Here is a 22,108-nt window from a genome sequence, read left to right on the forward strand (position 1 = left end):
GTGGTCCAAGAACTTTTCTGCTCCTTACGTTTCGTCCAGAATTGCGCTGGACTTCCTCAGAGGCGCTGCTCCGCTGAGTCTCGCCGACTCTGCAAAGGAGCAGAAAAGTTCTTGGACCACGACCTCACATCCCGGAAAGTATATCAACAGCCAACGTTAAGTATTGTCAGCTAAGTAAATATGCAAATAAAACAATGCCAAAAGTAAAGTTTAGAATAGACTTTCTCAACATTCATGGTATGGCGGATAAAAACTTAATAGTTAATGAACTTTCAAATGAAAACATGGTGGATATTTTATTTTTATGTGAACATTGGTGTAAAGAGGATGATCTTCGGTACAAAGTATTGAATGGTTCACATTACTTAGTTGCTGTAATAAACGACATTATTGAAACAGTGGGGTAGCAATATATGTACAAACAACCTCTTGCATCAAACTGTGGTAGGACAGATCTCAACACTGTGATAAACTGCATTTTGAAATATCGGGTCTAGTAATTGAGTTGCACTAGTAGTGAACAGGTAACCCAGTGGTGACCCTCATGTCTTCATTGAGAAACTTTAGGACCTTTTAACACACATCTGCACACCAAAATGGAAAAATATTATCATTGGAGGGATGTCAATTCCAAGTTTTATGTCCTGCTGGACAAATGAAACCTGTGACAGATTTCACAAATTTGCTTAGACAATTTAACCTATACTATGTTTTGTGTAAACTTACAAGGGGCTCTGAAAGTCTTGACAATATATCTACAAATTCTAAAAAAACTTATGTCCACTGATGTAATTAGTTTCACTTTCTCAGATCATGATGCAGTATGTATTATTCTTAAAGAGTATTTCTTAGAATTTTTAAATATATTAGAAAATAACATCCCTCTGAAAAGATGTACAGTACAGGGAATATTAGTAGTGATTACAAAAAACGGAAAACCAAGGAATGGTATACTCCACAGTTAGGGCAATTGAAAAGTATTATTATGCTATATTCTATTCTGGTCTGTACAAAATCAGTATATGATAACTGTATAATGAATTATATACTACAGCTAGTGTAAGTATAGGCAGGCCATCAATGAAGCAACATAATACAGTTAACATTGAAAAGTTTAATAACAAATGCAAAAAAGCCTATCTATTGCACATTTAAACAAATAGATGATATTGCTATAACCAAAAAAGAATTTAACCAATTTTGCATCCAATCCATTGAAGAAATTAGTAGTTAAATAAATAACCCCCCTCCCCCCCAAAAAATGCAATTAGTATCATGGACAACTGCATTGTAAAGCCTCCCCCTAGCACTTTCACTTTCACAGAAGTGTGTCCAAATACTATCCTGAAAACAGTGAAAAATTTCAAACCTTCAGATAGTGTTGGTTAGTATGATTTGTCATGTAATTTATTGAAAGATGTTATTGAGTGTGTAACTTATCCCGATATACTGAAAGTTTCAAGAGTTGTGCCCATATATAAAAAAGGAGAGAAGAATTGTACAGCTAGCTACAGGCCCAATGCCCATCAGCAGTGTTTTTCTAAAAATTTTGAAATGATTATGTATGATCAAGTTAGTATTTACTTAGGTAGATCAAACATAATTAAGTGATAAACAATTTGGATTTAGGAAAGGTCAATCCACAACTGATGCAATTTATTCCCAGTAAAATTTGTTCTAGATGTGTTCGAGACTGGGTGCTACACCCAAATTACATTTTGTGACCTGAATGGAACTTTTCATTGCAGAGAGCACGATACTTTGTTGAATAAGGAATTTTACTATGGTTTTGATGGCAACAATATAAATATGTCTAAATCTTTCCTAAAGAATCACAAAATTGTGTCCAATGGTAGTGAGAAGTCAAATTTGATACATGTTAGATCTGGAGTGCCAAAAAAATCAGTGCTCGGGCCTTTTTAGTTAATATTAATGATTAATATCCTGCCACTATTTATAAATTTTAACACAATATTGTATGCCAATGACACAACATCTCTAAATAACAGCTCATATCTACGCATATTGGAAACATTGACCAAAAACACCCTTGCTCAATCTTAGTTACGGTTCAGAGCGGACGGTTTCTTACTAAATGAAAGTAAAACCCAGGCACTCTACTCTAGCTTCTACGAGATTCCTAACCAGCACGAATTAGAAACTGTTAAAATTTAGGTGTTATTATTGAGAATAAATTAAATATGTATCTGTTAGACTTTCAAGAGTAATTTATTAAATCAGAAATTGAAAAAGACATGTTCCAAATAACTACGGAAGATCAGCGTATTTTATTTGGTTTGAAAGAATAATATCATATGGGATTTTTTTGTGGTACAGCCGATGTCACAGAAATGACATTTTATTTTTGCAAAAGAAAGAATTAAAAATAATGAATGATTTTGATACAACAGAAGACTGTAAACTTCTATTTATTAAGCTGCAGTATCTGACAGAAGTAAATTTATTCATTTATGATGTTTTATTATAGATTAGAAACTGTTTCTAATTTTGTATTGAGAGGTGATAATAATAATAATAATAATAATAATAATTCTTTCTAGAACGAGCAGAAACTAGCAAAATACACAAAGCAATCACTCATACAAATACATTGGCTACACCACTGCAATTTCATAACCACTTCTACAACCCTTTAGATCACATAACATCAACAGATACGAAGAAAGTAAATTGGAAAAAGAAAACACTACATGGCAAGCACCCGTATCATCTAACACAGCCACACATCGATCAAGACGCATCAAACACATGGCTAAGGAAAGGCAATATATACAGTGAGACGGAAGGATTCATGATTGCAATACAGGATCAAACAATAAATACCAGATATTACAGCAAGCATATTATTAAAGATCCCAATACCACAACAGATAAATGCAGACTTTGCAAACAACAAATAGAAACAGTAGATCACATCACAAGCGGATGTACAATACTAGCAAATACAGAATACCCCAGAAGACATGACAATGTAGCAAAAATAATACATCAACAGCTTGCCTTACAACATAAACTTATAAAACAACACGTTCCCACATACAAGTATGCACCACAAAATGTACTGGAGAATGATGAATACAAATTATACTGGAACAGAACCATTATAACAGATAAAACAACACCACATAACAAACCTGACATCATACTCACCAATAAAAAGAAGAAATTAACACAACTAATCGAAATACCCATACCCAATACAACAAATATACAGAAGAAAACAGGAGAAAAAATTTAAAAATACATCCAACTGGCTGAAGAGGTCAAGAACATCAGGATAAAGTTGACATTATACCAATTATACTATCAACTACAGGAGTCATACCACACAATATCCACCAGTACATCAATGCAATACAGCTACATCCAAACTTATATATACAACTACAGAAATCCGTAATTATTGATACATGTTAAATTACCCGAAAGTTCCTAAATGCAATATAACATATACCGTACAGTTAAAAGGAAGTCACGCTTGATCAAGGTATGCGTCACTTTCCATTTTTGACCAGACATAACGTCTGAGAAAAGAAAGAAATAATAATAATAATAATAATAAAAAACCCCGTGGAGGCCAGTCGTAAAAGGTGGCGAAAAGAACAAACCACTAATAGGGCTAACCCCACTTTTAGTGTGATTAGTTGGTTCAGGACAGAACTAATGAAGCCTCGGTCAAGCGCTGTCATGGTCGGGGACAACGCTTGAACCCTATGCCCGTCCACAATGGTAACGACACTGCTAGCCACACGGAAAATGATTTAAATCCAAATAGAGGTGTTTTGCAGGATATGCTTCCTGCAACCACTCCAGAAGGAAAACAAAGACAGAGGATGAGTTGGTCAGATGAAGTTAACTGGCACCTCATGTTCTGTTATTACCAAGCGACAAACTTAGGAACCAACACAACTGGATACCGATCACAAGTATACACAACATTTATTACCAGATACCCAGAATTAAAATTTTTAACAGAACAACGACTAGCTGATCAGATTCGTGTAATAATAAAAAATAACAGGATATCCCAGTCAGAATTAGAAAACGTCAAACAACAAGTACAACAAATACTGGAACAAAATAACGTGCAATCAGAAGAAGAAGAAGAAAATACAGTAATGGACTCAAACACCTCAGAGCAAACAAAGAACAACACACATCAATTAAACAATCAGAGGAAAACGAAATCTTCAGACAGCCACCAGAACAAGCACAAATAGAACATGAAGTGACACGCATGTTAGATACAGAAGAAAAATTTCAGTTGACGTATATAGAATACAAAGACACAAATACAAACATTAGACCATTCTTGCATAGACCACCAAATAACCCACAAGTCGAAACAACAATAACAAATATCAACACAATCATACACAACAAAATAAATGAAAATACAACTATGGAAGAGTTACAACTACTGGTTTATGTAGGAGCACTCACTACACTAAATATCCACACTAGGCAGAGATCAGAACCAACCAACACACAGATAAAACCCACAAAACCAGCATGGCAACACAGGCTACAGATCAGAATAGAAAAACTGAGAAAAGACATCGGACAGCTAACACAATTTATAAGAAATGAAATATCAGACAAAAAACGAAAAAGGTTAGGTAAAATCTCACAACAAGAAGCGATAGAGCAATTAGATGAAAAGAAGCAGAAATTACAAGCATTGGCCAAACGAATTAGAAGATATAAAAAAAGTGAAAATAAAAGGATACAAAACCAAACATTCAACACAAACCAAAAGAAATTTTACCAGACAATAGATAACACACACATTAAAATAGACAGTCCACCAAACATAACAGACATGGAACACTTCTGGAGCAACATATGGTCAAAACCGGTACAACATAACAGACACGCACGGTGGATACAAGCAGAAACTGACTCATACAGGATGATACCACAAATGCCTGAAGTGATAATTTTGCAACATGAAGTCACCCGAGCAATTAATTCAACGCACAATTGGAAAGCCCCTGGGAATGATAAAATATCAAATTTCTGGCTAAAGAAGTTCATCTCAACACATTCACATCTAACTAAATTATTTAACAGTTACACTGCAGACCCATACACATTCCCTGATACACTTACACATGGAATAACTTATCTGAAACCTAAAGATCCAGCAGACACAGCAAACCCAGCAAAATATTGCCCCATAACATGCCTACCAACAATACACAAAATATTAACTTCAGTCATTACACAGAAATTAATGACACATACAACACAGAACAAAATTATAAATGAAGAACAAAAAGGCTGCTGCAAAGGAGCACAAGGATGTAAAGAGCAACTGATAATAGATACAGAGGTGACATATCAAGCTAAAACTAAACAAAGGTCACTACACTACGCATACATTGATTACCAAAAAGCTTTTGATAATGTACCCCACTCATGGTTACTACAGATATTGGAAATATACAAAGTAGACCCTAAATTAATACAGTTCTTAAACATAGTAATGAAAAATTGGAAAACCACACTTAATATACAAACAAATTCAAATAATATCACATCACAGCCAATACAGATTAAGCGTGGAATATACCAAGGAGACTCATTAAGTCCTTTCTGGTTCTGCATTGCTCTGAACCCACTATCCAACATGCTAAATAATACAAATTATGGCTATAATATTACTGGAACATACCCACACAAAACACATTTGCTATACATGCATGATCTAAAACTACTGGCAGCAACAAATCAACAACTCAACCAATTACTAAAGATAACAGAAGTATTCAGCAATGACATAAATATGGCTTTTGGAACAGACAAATGTAAAAAAAAATAGCATAGTCAAGGGAAAACACACTAAACAAGAAGATTACATATTGGATAACCACAGCGACAGCATAGAAGCGATGGAAAAAACAGATGCCTATAAATATCTAGGATACAGACAAGAAATGGGAATAGATGATACAAATATTAAAGAAGAACTAAAAGAAATATATGGACAAAGACTAACAAAAATACTGAAAACAGAATTGACAGCAAGAAACAAGACAAAAGCTATAAATACTTATGCTATACCAATATTGACCTACTCATTTGGTGTAGTGAAATGGAGTAACACAGACCTAGAAGCACTGAATACACTTACACGATCACAATGCCACAAATATAGAATACATCACATACATTCAGCAACAGAAAGATTCACATTAAGCAGAAAGGAAGGAGGAAGGGGATTTATCGACATGAAAAACCTACATTATGAACAGGTAGACAATTTAAGATAATTCTTTATACAACGAGCAGAAACTAGCAAAATACACAAAGCAATCACTCATATAAATACATCGGCTACACCATTGCAATTTCATAAGCACTTCTACAACCCTTGAGATCACATAACATCAAACAGATACAAAGAAAGTAAATTGGAAAAAGAAAACACTACATGGCAAGCACCTGTATCATCTAACACAGCCACACATCGATCAGGACGCATCCAACACATGGCTAAGAAAAGGCAATATATACAGTGAGACGGAAGGATTCATGATTGCAATACAGGATCAAACAAACACCAGATATCACAGCAAGCATATTATTAAAGATCCCAATACCACAACAGATAAATGCAGACTTTGCAAACAACAAATAGAAACAGTAGATCACATCACAAGCAGATGTACAATACTAGCAAATACAGAATACCCCAGAAGACATGACAATGTAGCAAAAATAATACATCAACAACTTGCCATACAACATAAACTAATAAAACAACACGTTCCCACATACAAGTATGCACCACAAAATGTGCTGGAGAATGATGAATACAAATTATACTGGAACAGAACCATTATAACAGATAAAACACCACCACATAACAAACCTGACATCATACTCACCAATAAAAAGAAGAAATTAACACAACTAATCGAAATATCCATACCCAATACAACAAATATACAGAAGAAAACAGAAGAAAAAATTGAAAAATACATCCAACTGGCTGAGGAAGTCAAAGACATGTGGCATCAGGATAAAGTTGATATTATACCGATTATACTATCAACTACAGGAGTCATACCACACAATATCCACCAGTACATCAATGCAATACAGCTACATCCAAACTTATAAATACAACTACAGAAATCTGTAATTATTGATACATGTTAAATTACCCGAAAGTTCCTAAATGCAATGTAACATATACCGTACAGTTAAAAGGATCAAGATCCGCGTCACTTTCCATTTTTAACCAGACTAACGTCTGAGACAGGAAGATGATGATGATAATGATAATAATAGAACATGTATTGATGTGCCATATCATTGATTACCTAAATCACAGAGCTCCTACCTGGTCCTTTGACTAAGAATGGTTAATGGGCTAAGAATGTTACGCACAGACTTTAAAGAATTGCCTGTAAATATTTTTAAAACTACATTGCATAATCTGCTAGTTAATAACCATTATTACACTATTAGCAAATTTTTTGAAGATTGAAGTACTCATGTTTAACATACGGTTTCTACTTTTACCTATTTCATGTAAATCGAAGTACACTGATATAGCAGCGTCAATTTTATGCTCTTGACTTTGTCTACTGCTGTAATGAGTCAAATGACAATGAAATTCTAGTCGCAAACAAAAAGCAGCTAACACATTGAAGTGGGTACACATTAAGGCACCAATGATCAAAATATCTGTGCCTATAGTCCTAACACCCAGTATATCAATAACATACCACTGCCCAGATACAGCATACTTTTAATGAGTGACATTATAAAATGAAGGCGACAAAATGAATAATATACCATGATACATATGTAATAAAATGGATCACTTCTGTATGTGATAGCTCAGAACCCATTAAGAGCAAAAGTAAATTTTATAAAATGCAGAGTTTTCGGACAATCACTACAAACATGGTTCAAATAGTGGAATGTTTCACACCCAACATCTGAAATGTCATATTCCAACCTAGCCTAGCCCTCAGACTAAGATACAGACCAGTCAAACACCAAAATGATTCCCCCCCCCCCCCCCCCCCTCACATTCACCGACTTCACCAACTCTCAAACACATTGATGCCTTCCAATCTGAGGTATACCTCGGGCTATGCTACAGATCAGTTTTTCACTACAGCCAGTTTGATGGTATCACATTTGTTGGCTTCATCAAACTGCAACCAATCTATTGCATTACAACATAACCAAGACCTCACACCCTAAGCTACTGGTCAGTTTATCACCATAGGCAGGTTTGTTACATTCACATCTGTGTTACTTTCATGCTACTTCCCAGTCCGTGAGGTAACCGCAGCATTGTAAATCTACAGTTACATGGACACTCCGCAAACTAGTGTGATGTGTGCAGAGGGTACCACCCACTGCACCACTTTTAGGGCTTCTTTCTGTTACATTCACATGGGGACTGCAGATAAGATGACTTTTTACATGCCTCTGTATGTGCTGTTCCGTTCACTTATGAAACATGGATATAATGACTGTTTAAATGCCTCTGTAAGAACTGTAATTAATCTAATCTCCTCCTCACTATTGTGATGTGTGCAGAGGGTACCACCCACTGCACCACTTTTAGGGCTTCTTTCTGTTACATTCACATGGGGACTGCAGGTAAGATGACTTTTTACATGCCTCTGTATGTGCTGTTCCGTTCACTTATGAAACATGGATATAATGACTGTTTAAATGCCTCTGTAAGAACTGCAATTAATCTAATCTCCTCCTCACTATCGCTACAGAAGCAATACATGAGGAGTTTTAGTATATTACTAGATGTATTTTTAAAAGCTAAGTCTTGAAATATTGTTTGTAGGATTTCTCACGATAGTTTGCATCCATCATTACATTTTTAGTAACTGTAAAACAGCAGTGTTTTTAATTACCAGTGTTTAGTCAGTACCATCTCATTTTCCAACATTGCAAAACTACGAAAAAGTGTATAATACTTTGGCCACAATTGTCATTTTATCTAACATGATAATTATCACTGTACAATATGTGTAACATATGGTAAAAATACCTTTAGAATTATGACTGTTTTTATTAATTCTGGATGATGTGAAATCAATACTATTTGGAGTATAATCAGTTTATGTAGCAGATGAGTATTCCACTGGGGCCAAATCATATATATTTTGTTTCAAAAGTTTGCACCCTCTTCACCAGAAGCGCTGCCACTGCAACAAGCTTTTCAAGTTCATGCTTTTCTGCTAAAAGTGCCATGTATATTAGTTTCTTCCGATGTTTGGCTTTTCCACCTGAGTAAAATGTCAAGGTATACACCACAACCAATTTCATGCTAATCACTTAATAAAATGTTATATTTGGTAGGTGTGCAGCATTAATGACAGTCTTTCGCACAAATGGGGTCTTGTGATGGGCTCTGACACTAAGTGATGACTGCTCCACAATACCGAGATTGAGTGACTCTGTTGGATTCTATTTAAAAACTTGGTCCTAGGAAGACAAGAGTACACTGTGAGAGTAGGCACCATTTTCAAACGCAATCCTAAACAGTTATTACAAACAGCTATGTTCCATCTTACAAGAAAGTTTTGAGGGAACTCTTCATATCTGGTACGTTGAAATTTACCTGGTTGGTCTGGTCTAAGTGCCAACTACATCCAGGGTGGCTACTCAAACTTGGGAGGTGTGTGTGTGTGTGGGGGGGGGGGGGGGGTAGAGTGGAGATGAGGGGAGGGGGTTACACCCTGGGAATTCCAAGTATGTGGAGGAAGATGTCGTATGAAGCTCCTGAGAAATTAATGATGAGTGGCGAGCATTGAGCATCTCACACTAACAACTTCCGCAATTAGGAAAACTGCAGATTTTAAACATTGACAAGTTACATTGGGATTCTAATAATTAACACACTTTGAAATATTAAGTATTTTAAAATCTGTGACTTGTAAAGCTCAACAAAATTCCAATGGTGGGGGAGTGAGGGGAGGGGGGGGGGGGAGGGGGGGGGGGAGGGGGGGGGGGGGGAAGAATTCCTTTAGATTTTACAAAATTTCTGAAATTCTAAGATTTCTCTGATATTAACAGTTAAAAGTAATTCCCCAAGTCTAGATTTTCGAGAAGAATCGCCCCCTAACCTCCCAAGGTGACATCCCAGCATTCCGGGTCATTGGAAGTGCCCGATTCCAAATGTCTGGTTTGGCCTATGACATAATGGTGGTGTGGTGTATGACAGCACTATCGCCTGGTGTTTTTGAGGTGGTTTGTGTTTATAGATGTCGTGCTGTTTTATTTGATGGTGCCCCCTGGTTGTGGATGTCGACATACTGAGTTTAATGCGTGGTAGAGGGTTCAACTGAATCTTGGTTATCACTGTGGCGACGAAGTTGGTTTGAGTCTGGGTGCTCAGCACTGTGGATTTGGTAGTGCTTGCTTTGTTTTCAGAGAGTTATTGTATTTTTTCCAACTTGTTTATGCATACGCCATCTTTGTTAGATGTGATTAGTTTGGTGTGTGTGTGTGTGTGTGTGTGTGTGTGTGTGTGTGTGTGTGTGTGTGTGTGTGTGTGTGCGTGCACGCGCCCACTCGCCAACCAACCTAGGTGACTTTGGTGGAGGCATTTTTTGAGAGTGTATTTTGTTTTGGTTTTATTCTCTAATAATTCTGAAGTTTTGTCTGTAACTTAATGTTATTTAGATTGTATTTTAATTCATCTAGTGAATATGGTTTTTTGTGTTTTCAAGTTGCTGGAGGTTTTGGTGGTGTTTTGTGAGTTATGTAGGTGTGTGAAGTTAGTGGTTGTGGTTTGCTAGTATATATCGAGAGCTGTGTTTGAGGTATATAAGTCAAGGGATTGATTTTATTGGTATTGAGGGTTTCGTTTGAGCTGTACGGGTCAAGAGAAATGTTCAATTACGCTTTTTGGAATTCCAGATGTTGGTTGGTTGGTTGGTATCATGGGCTTGGTTTGCGCTATAGGCTCTCTCTCGTGTTATATATTTAACTTGTCCCCATCCCTATACCCACATTTCCCGCAGTTGTCCCATTTGAGTTTCATATTATTGTTGGAGTGAGACATTCTTGCATCGTTTTTATTTTTGTTCACATTTGTTGGCATGCATATGTAGTGACGATATTGTCACCATTTTTTATATGCTGCAAGTAGGCATATCCAACATACTGATCACATCATTGGTCAAAGCAGATGGGTAGATTCAGATGCTTCCCTAATGGTAGCACTTCTGCCATCAACATTCAAACCTAGGAGCCTCCATAATGGTCACTGTTATTCTGTTAAAAATTAACCTGGCCCAAAATTACTCTCTAACAGAGGTAATGATGGTATGTAATTCCTGTCTCATATCTTGGGGACATATATAAACAGGGGGCAATGTTGTTTTATTTTACCACTTCATACCTTTACAAGATAAAGGCAGTAAAACAGGTTAATAACAAATGCTGGCATGTCACAAACTCTGATTACTGCAACTGATATTCAAATGAAAAGACACAAGTCGCACAATCTGATTTTACAATTGCTTTCACTCGGCAGATGTCAGTATCAGATAAATGCCGCCATGGTGGCAACACATTAGGGGTTGAAAGTATCATTTGGTATCATATTTAAAAGAAATTAACACTTAATTCTGGTACGGAATAATACTTTTAACCCCTAACATGTTGCCACCAGGGGAATGGTTATCCTATGATGCTCACGTCTACCTAGCAAAACTGGTTATGAAATGAAATTGTGTGACACCTGTCTTATTTGAATACAAATGTCCATGGTTTCGTTGAAGGTCTTGAGTGTGTATGTATAGTAAGATTTTTTAGAGAAATCCAAAGCATTTCTCAATTTAACGAGATGTACAGAGATTCCACAGACATCGAAAGTGTAACTGTTGCAAGAAAGTAAATAATTATGGAAATTAAAAAGTTGGGTTGTTGTGAAAATGTTCAGAAAAGAATGGGAGAAATATCATGAAGGGGGGGGGGGGGGGGGGGAACTATGAAACAGATTAACATGAAAGGGTATGACTTACTGACAGCACATTTTATCAGCTGTACTCTGATGGTACAGATACAGAAGCAATGTTGAGGAGAGTGTAGAAACAATGAGGAGAGCAGCTGGCCCACACTCTTCCACAAGATTTCAACTGATAATCCTCGACATCCACCTGGACACCTCCGTACATTGCTCAAGTGGCTTAAAAAACACCATCACTCACATCATAGGCAGAAGATGGACACCACAGTTACTAGACTAAAAAAAAAAACCCAAAACAGTTACACATACATAGAAATACTATTTTTTTGTTACCACCTACAGCACACAATGTATGACTGAATGTCTACAGAAATACTACAAAAAGATGGGTTGAACAAAATGCCTTCTATACAACAGAAGAATCGAAAATATGTACCAGTAATAAAAATGATCTAATCTACTAAAGCTGCTGTGTATGACATGTTTACTATATCACTTGAGCTTTTCCGAAAATGTTATTGTATCATATTACTGTGCTTCAATGTTACAATGAATTTATACTTACGATTAACATGTATCAAGCATATATTTTATATTTGTTAAAATATTTTTTCCCGTGTATATGCTGCGTTACAAATACAGTTTCTCCTTTTGTCATTCTGATTGATGCATTTATATTTAATGATTACTAAATGTGTGCAGTATAAACCATATATATTCTTTCAACATCTTAAAAATGTATAAGTTATTATGTACATACATGCTGGATGTAAAATGATGACATCAATTACATTGAAAATTGCTTAAAGATGGACCAATAAATCAAATTAAAACCAGTGTACCATTGTAGCCATGAGGGAGTCACAAAATCAGTATACAAATATCCTTGATGAACAAATTTACTCAGGAAATGTTTGCACAGCAACCCAAAAACCACACCACTGCCAATGGGAACATACTCCATATACTATTTATGGGACAAAATACCCTAAATGTTAAGTGCAACCTAGTTTTTATGTGGGCAAACAAGACCTTGTAAAATTTTAAAAAAATAATACATTTATTATATCACATCAGATGTTCTTAATGTTATTTTAAAATATGGAATCTTTTAACAACATTGTGTCCTGTAGCTGCACTTAACAAAACACACCTTTTTTTGCAATTATCATCCTACTTACACTGCAATGTATTTCAATTCTAGCTGCATGCCAGTGACTAAAAGATATTGAATGTCACATTGCTCATTTCACAGGACTCTAAGGATAAAAATTAATTTTGAAAATTGTTTCTCACAGTGACAGCTTAATGCTTAAGACCCAGTATTTTAAATCTTTTGACAGGTCATCACTTTCTTTCCGTTAATTGTGTTCTATAAAAATAAATTACAGCACTACCCTACTATTTCATTTTTCATTAAATACGAACTTATTTTGCACCTGCATTTAGGGACTTACGCTGATTTTCAGAAAATTGTTGATGTTACAACAGGATTCCCGTAAGTAGCAATTTGCATGAAAAATTTTAGTTGATAATCATGTACCTTTGGAGAAAATTGCGGAACACTTTAGACATGTCGTAACGAAACGAAACGTCTTCTTGTGGTTTACGCATGCGTGGATCAGGTGTTCCTCCTCAGATATAATAGTATAACAATCACGATTTCGTGGTTACCCGCACCCCCCGTCACTGTACTTAAACAACGTCTCCAAAAGTAATCAAACTCTTAGACTTCGTAAACGAACCATTATATACCAGTTACAAAACATGGGCTTTCTAAAGGTTAGGGATAAAGTTACTTGAACTTGGTAGGGGCAAAATTTATTAACAATTTTCTGCGTAATTTGGAGCAAACATGACACAAAACGGCACTACAGAAGAGTCCGATTACATCCGTCTGCTTTGACATACGACATCATCCATATGCTGGAAACGGCTAGTTCCACAATACACGATACGACAATGACTTTACCACACACAGACACGCCAACAAAGGAGAACAAAAATAAAAATGAAACGATAATTTCTCATTCGAAAAATAAAACGAAACTAACGGAACAACCCCGGCAAATTAATGGTAAACAATTATAAAAAAATAAATTACATTGTTTCGTTACCAGCAACAAATCATACCCTTGACCTATATAGGTCAACCGCAGCTATGATACCAAAAAACCAAAACCTACAATTCCGAAAAGCGGAACAAAACCCCCATATTCACTATATGAATTAAAACACAACCGACATACCATAGATATACAATAGGCAAAACATCACAATTACTACAGAATAAAACCAAAACAAAATTTATTCTGGCAAAACCAACTATGTTGGCCACCGCTCTTACTACCTTAACTCAAGGGCACGTTAGCACGATTACAGTCAAAACTCGAATGAACCCAATACCACACACATTAAACTAAGCACTTTCACATCGACCACCTACAGCAACATGACATCAACAAACACACCACCCTTACGTCAAAGTAGACGGGTGGGATCGGAAGCCACCGTAAACCCAGAATTCATACAGGAGAGGTATAGAACAAATGAAAAGCTCTTTATTTTTAAAGTGCGTATTGTTTCGGTGAATGCCAAATTTATATCAGTTAATCAAACATCTATCGCAGAATCGAGAAGTAACGCAATTATCCTGATAAAACCATAACAGCTTTTTGTTCGCACTGTTTCACTTACCGTTTGCGTGTTTGCACGTAAAGAAAGTCGCAAATTAAGAGTCACTGACACGGCAAATCAGAACACATTACTTCAGGCACAAAAATTTGAGACTCTTGCTGCCGTAGAAATGGGTACTTCACTCCGCTCCGCGACCTGCCACAGTACAGCACACGGCTGCCAACTATGCAATGTCACATTCGTTCGTCGCTCTTAAGATCACATCATAATTTTCATTTTCATGTTATCCAAATACGACGTCTGTGAAAGCATGACGAACCGTCTTCCACAACCGTTCTGAAGATGCCTCGTTTCAGCACTGTGATGTAAGCAGTGCTTATTTAGCAACTATTCAGAAAAAGACAATACCAATTCCGTATTTAATCGACAAATAAAAAAAATTGGTTTCAAGGTTGATAATATAGAATTTTGTAATTTTATTCTACCTATCAATAGAGAATAAAATGCAAAATTAATTTTGTTTTACATTTTATTTTTATTTGTTAATTTTTTAAAGTTTGCATAATTGTCTGATATCTTACACGTTTTGAAAGGTTACACCGATCATATTTCAAAAACAACCTGACGCAATTCACACTGTCGTTCACTTCACGTCACGTCAGAGCATTCTGCGATGAATTTCAAATGGCGGCATCTACACTAACCTTCACGTTGCGTCACGTTACCGTCAAGGTTTCTTGGAAAGAAAAATTTTGACAAATGACGTCAACCATCCGTCGTTGACCACGTGACCCCTAGCCTTTTCTTCCAATACAGCGCCATGTTCTAACGTCTTATACTCTGTGGGACCAGGTTGCTCTTCCATATAGTGTTTTGACACCGATGAGGTTGGTTCTTCGACCATAAATATAATAGACTGGCCCTGACGTCATTTTCGTGGCTCCAACATCTCAGGGCTAAAGTCACGTGAATGTTGGCAAAACATGGTTGTTTCGTGTTGCGCTTACGGCTGTACTCAGAGTTTTGTCGGGGGAAATGGCATTACATTTCACGTGTAAGTGTTCCTATGATGGTGCAGATGCGTTTATGGAAATCTGCTGAAGTGACTTTTATGTTTTTTACACTTGAAACAGAGTATCACGTAAATTAAAGTGTTGAAAGTGATGCCTGTAAAGTCAGACTCATATTCCATTTTCGAAACTATCTGTGATAATTCGGTTACAGAAGTAAGTATAATTGTTTCTCGTTCCTACTCATAGGTTCCCTAAGGATGAAAACCAAAGGCAGCTTTGGATACAGGCCCTGAAATGGAAAAACTTTAAGCCATCTGCACAAACGCGCCTTTTTGTATATACAAGTGAGATTATAATAACGTAAGAGCACCTATAGTCGACACATGAAGAGAATTTTTTCTACCTTCTGATACTATTAAATAAATGTAGGCTCCAAAATTATTTTCTGAAACTTCAAAGTCTCACCTTTCATCTAAAATATCATTTTTTTTTAAACTGATAGTTTAAACTTTTGTAAAAATAATAGAAACTGAACCTTTAGAGTGCATCTAAAATTGATACTCTAAAATGGACCTGCTCCTAAAGTCGACAATTTTGGCACCTATAGTTGACTTAATTCCCATATCCCATTTTCTTTTATAAGTGACTAGAGCTCAAAACGCGGCGAATCCAATGTTAGAAGTTTTGACACGAGCCCACTCTTATCGTTTAAAAGAATTTTAACGACATTTTACTTTAATTGATAGTTTATAGTAATTTCGTCCCGCTGGCCACGAGAGGGGCGTTCGATGTATTTGTTAGATTTTATAAATGGTACTGTGAACACATCCAGGTCAAATGTAGTTCTGACATAATTTTTCGCAAATAAAAAAGTAACTTTTGTTGGTAGCGTTTGGCAGTCAACTGAGAAATGTGGGTAAAATAAGATACAAACATAGGTTGGCAGACCGCTGATTTGAAATCCCGCCACGTTTTGCCAACAGTCACGTGGTTTATGTTGGAGCCACACCAGTCCTATAGCTTCTGCACAGCAAGGCCAGTCTACTAGTATCTATGGTCGAAGGGTTGGTTTCAAAGCTATATGTTCTGTGATATTACGTGAGACAAAAGAAGATTGTATTGTTTTTCGAGAGTTGTAAAATATATCGTCGCCTGAGCAACACGCCGATCCACGTCTTATAAAATGTTATAATAAAGAAGTTTTAAGTCCTTATTTGTGTGTGTGTTTACCTGTGTTAGACATCACCGACAATTTGGTGACCCCGACGTGATCAGAGAGACAACAAAAGAAACCCTGCAACGTAATTATCGGCGAATTATCCAACGCGGAAATTGCTGGAAATCGGCGCAGACAGTGTTCAATAAAATACCCAAATTGCAAGCAGGAGGTGGACTTGACGGGGACAATCCTGTGGGTACTCCGGATATCAATAAGGTAAGCGTAAAGCTTCTTCCCTCTTGGGTAGAAAAGCCCGATACTTGGTCTTGCCAAGCCGAGGCTCAGTTTACAGTCGCTGCCATAGCAACGGAAGCAACTAAGTTCAATTATCTGCTGGCCCAGCTTGTACCGAAATATGTCGAAAACATCTGGGATATGCTAACCAGTGATGTAAATAATAAATATTCGCTGGGAAAAGAACGACTCTTAACAATTTTAAAGGAAAGTTTTTATTATTATTTCTCGTTCGATCTGCCAGATACATTTTACAAAGAACAGATAAGATTAATATAAATCACAATAAACGTTTGGAACTTACAATGTGGAAAAAAATTATGAGTTATTACTTGACGATGGGCGAACGTCTCTGTGCCTCCCGGCCTAGCCAGATACGCAGAAGAAGAAGTGTAAGCACGATCATCACCAAGAAAAGGTGAACACACACTGATTGTGTGCCAAGTTACGTAGAAGGTTACAGTGGAGCGAAAGGAGATCTACTGTGCAAAATCATGAACGACAATAAAGTGGACGTCCTTGTATTGTAAGAATCCCACCTAACAGATGACAACATCTCCAAGATCAAAGTACATGGCTTCAAGGCAAGTGAAGAGTTGTTGTTGTGGTCTTCAGTCCTAAGACTGGTTTGATGCAGCTCTCCATGCTACTCTATCCTGTGCTAGCTTCTTCATCTCCCAGTACCTACTGCAACCTACATCCTTCTGAATCTGCTTAGTGTATTCATCTCTTGGTCTCCCCCTACGATTTTTACCCTCCACGCTGCCCTCCAATACTAAATTGGTGATCCCTTGATGCCTCAGAACATGTCCTACCAACCGATCCCTTCTTCTGGTCAAGTTGTGCCACAAACTTCTCTTCTCCCCAATCCTATTCAATACTTCCTCATTAGTTATGTGATCTACCCATCTAATCTTGAGCATTCTTCAGTAGTACCACATTTCGAAAGCTTCTATTCTCTTCTTGTCCAAACTATTTACCGTCCATGTTCCACTTCCGTACATGGCTACACTCCATACAAATACTTTCAGAAATGACTTCCTGGCACTTAAATCTATACTCGATGTTAACAAATTTCTCTTCTTCAGAAACGCTTTCCTTGCCATTGCCAGTCTACATTTTATATCCTCTCTACTTCGACCATCCTCAGTTATTTTGCTCCCCAAATAGCAAAACTCCTTTACTACTTTAAGTGTCTCATTTCCTAATCTAATTCCCTCAGCATCACCCGACTTAATGCGACTACATTCCATTATCCTTGTTTTGCTTTTGTTGATGTTCATCTTATATCCTCCTTTCAAGACACTGTCCATTCCATTCAACTGTTCTTCCAAGTCCTTTGCTGTCTCTGACAGAATTACAATGTCATCGGCGAACCTCAATGTTTTTATTTCTTCTCCATGGATTTTAATACCTACTCCGAATTTTTCTTTTGTTTCCTTTACTGCTTGCTCAATATACAGATTGAATAACATCGGGGAGAGGCTACAACCCTGTCTTACTCCCTTCTCAACCACTGCTTCCCTTTCATGTCCCTCGACTCTTATAACTGCCATCTGGTTTCTGTACAAATTGTAAATAGCCTTTCGCTCCCTGTATTTTACCCCTGCCACCTTTAGAATTTGAAAGAGAGTATTCCAGTCAACATTGTCAAAAGCTTTCTCTAAGTCTACAAATGCTAGAAACGTAGGTTTGCCTTTCCTTAATCTTTCTTCTAAGATAAGTCGTAAGGTCAGTATTGCCTCACGTGTTCCAGTATTTCTATGGAATCCAAACTGATCTTCCCCGAGGTCGGCTTCTACTAGTTTTTCCATTCGTCTGTAAAGAATTCGTGTTAGTATTTTGAAACTGTGGTTTATTAAACTGATTGTTTGGTAATTTTCACATCTATCAACACCTGCTTTCTTTGGGATTGGAATTATTATATTCTTCTTGAAGTCTGAGGGTATTTCGCCTGTTTCATACATCTTGCTCACCAGATGGTAGAGTTTTGTCAGGACTGGCTCTCCCAAGGCCGTCAGTAGTTCAAATGGAATGTTGTTTACTCCGGGGGCCTTGTTTCGACTCAGGTCTTTCAGTGCTCTGTCAAACTCTTCATGCAGTATCTTATCTCACATTTCATCTTCATCTACATCCTCTTCCATTTCCATAATATTGTCCTCAAGTACATCACCCTTGTATAGACCCTCTATATACTTCTTCTACCTTTCTGCTTTCCCTTCTTTGCTTAGAACTGGGTTTCCATCTGAGGTCTTGATGTTCATACAAGTGGTTCTCTTATCTCCAAAAGTCTCTTTAATTTTCCTGTAGGCAGTATCTATCTTACCCCTAGTGAGATAAGCCTCTACATCCTTACATTTGTCCTCTAGCCATCCCTGCTTAGCCATTTTGCACTTCCTGTCGATCTCATTTTTGAGACGTTTGTATTCCTTTTTGCCTGCTTCATTTACTGCATTTTTATATTTTCTCCTTTCATCAATTAAATTCAATATTTCTTCTGTTACCCAAGAATTTCTACTAGCCCTCATCTTTTTACCTACTTGGTCCTCTGCTGCCTTCACTACTTCATCCCTCAAAGCTACCCATTCTTCTTCTACTGTTATTTCTTTCCCCCATTTGTGACAATTGTTCCCTTATGCTCTCCCTGAAACTCTGTACAACCTCTGGTTCTTTCAGTTTATCCAGGTCCCATCTCCTTAAATTCCCACCTTTTTGCAGTTTCTTCAGTTTTAATCTACAGGTCATAACCAATAGATTGTGGTCAGAGTCCACATCTGCCCCTGGAAATGTCTTACAATTTAGAACCTGGTTCCTAAATCCTGTCTTACCATTATATAATCTATCTGATACCTTTTAGTATCTCCAGGGTTCTTCCATGTATACAACCTTCTATTATGATTCTTAAACCAAGTGTTAGCTATGATTAAGTTGTGCTCTGTGCAAAATTCTACCAGGCGGCTTCCTCTTTCATTTCTTAGCCCCAATCCATATTCACCTACTACGTTTCCTTCTCTCCCTTTTCCTACACTCAGTCACCAATGACTATTAAATTTTCGTCTCCCTTCACTGTCTGAATAATTTCTTTTATTTCATCATACATTTCTTCAATTTCTTCGTCATCTGCAGAGCTAGTTGGCATATAAACTTGTACTACTGTAGTAGGTGTGGGCTTTGTATCTATCTTGGCCACAATAATGCGTTCACTATGCTGTTTGTAGTAGCTTACCCGCATTCCTATTTTCCTATTCATTATTAAACCTACTCCTGCATTACCCCTATTTGACTTTGTGTTTATAACCCTGTAGTCACCTGACCAGAAGTCTTGTTCCTCCTGCCACCGAACTTCACTAATTCCCACTATATCTAACTTTAACCTATCCATTTCCCTTTTTAAATTTCTAACCTACCTGCCCGATTAAGGGATCTGACATTCCACGCTCCGATCCGCAGAATGCCAGTTTTCTTTCTCCTGATGAGTGTAAAATTAAAAAAATAAAAAAAATAAAAAATAAACGGTTAAGTGGGTTGGAAGTTGACGATATGAAACCTAGCCAGTTATTGTGAAAAATGCGAAACTATGCTGGTACCAATTTGTCGGAGAACGCTTTAAAAACATTGTGGCTCGATAAACTTCCTAGTAATAGTCGAAGTATATTAGTGATACTGGAAGAAACGACGGATAAGATTGCGCAGATGGCCGATCGTATAGTGGGGATGCAATATGCTGATGAGCTTCTGTAAGGTTTGGAAGGTAGGAGACGAGATACTGGCAGAAGTAGAGAAGTGAGGACGGGACATGAGTCGTGCTTGGGTAGCACTTGCCCGCGAAAGGCAATGGTCCTGAGTTTGAGTCTCGGTCCGGCACACAGTTTTAATCTGCCAGGAAGTTTCATATCAGCGCACACTCCACTGCAGAGAGAAAATCTCATTCTAGCTTCAAATTACCCCGTCCCAATCAGTTCCTTGCACATCCTTATCAGTCCAAGATCTTTTTGTAAAATTTATAGATGTAGAAAATGAAGTTAAGACGTTCCGAGAGTCAAATAGATCCAGGTCGCGCAGCAGAAGCAGAAACAGAACACAGTATAAAAATGGTAAATATCGTTATTATCACTTCAAATTTGGCTCACGGTGTGAACCTGAAAAGTGTGTACAAACTTGCCAATGGAAAAATAAGGAACACAAGGAAGGGTAGAGTCAAAAGCTGCTGAATGTTCTACCCTAGCTCCTACAGTAAGCTGCCAATATGGATTATATGTTGAAGACAGAACTTGTGCACGATGTTACCTGGTAGATAGCGGTGCAGATTTGTCTGTTATACCAGTGGCAAAAACTAAGAAGCCTGAACACTCTGACTTTAGTCTCTGTGCTGCAAATGGTTCTGAAATAAAAACTTACGGGTCAAAGCTGTTAACCATTGATTTAGGTCTTAAATTTGAATGGCCATTTGTAGTAGCAGATGTATCAAAAACAATATTGCGAGCCGATTTTCTTCATCATTTTGGTTTACTAATGTATCCGAAAAATAAAAATGTTGTAGATAACATTACTAAGTTAAAAATTTCCGCAGAGGTAACCGCTGTGGATGATAACTCTATGTGAAATGTCAGTATGCAAAGCTGTTAGAGAAATTTCTTGGGCTAACAAAACCATCTATAATACCAAAGGTGTTAAAGCATAAAGTACAGCATTATATCACTACTTCTAGTGGTCCACCGGTGTATATAGCTAAGAAAGAATCTCAGTTTCTGCTGAATAATGGTATTATACCTCCATCACAATCATAATGGGCTAGTCCAATTTACCTTGCTATGAAGTCCGATGGTCAGTGGCGAGTTTGTGGAGATTATCGTTGTCTTAATGACAGGACTCTCTCAGACCAGTATCCAGTCCCTCGAGTAGATGACGTCAATTTGATGCTTCAGAATAAGAAGATATTCTCCAAGATTGACCTACTAAAAGCATATATCATATTCCTTTAGTCGTAGAAGACAAACCAAAGTAAGCGGTTATTAC

The 22,108-nt window shown here is 37.1% G+C and overlaps 1 protein-coding gene across 1 annotated transcript in view; it reads right to left on the reverse strand.

Moving 5' to 3' along the window:
* LOC126106427 (uncharacterized) overlaps positions 1–14,822 on the reverse strand; it is a 42,036-nt gene extending 27,214 nt beyond the window's left edge. Inside the window, exon 1 of the mRNA XM_049912702.1 lies at positions 14,687–14,822. The gene's annotated coding sequence lies outside the window, so the exon portion shown is untranslated. The remainder of the gene's footprint in view (positions 1–14,686) is intronic.
* Between the last annotated feature and the right edge of the window lie 7,286 nt (positions 14,823–22,108).

This window comes from Schistocerca cancellata, chromosome 10, assembly GCF_023864275.1.
Source record: "Schistocerca cancellata isolate TAMUIC-IGC-003103 chromosome 10, iqSchCanc2.1, whole genome shotgun sequence".
NCBI lineage: Eukaryota > Metazoa > Arthropoda > Insecta > Orthoptera > Acrididae > Schistocerca > Schistocerca cancellata.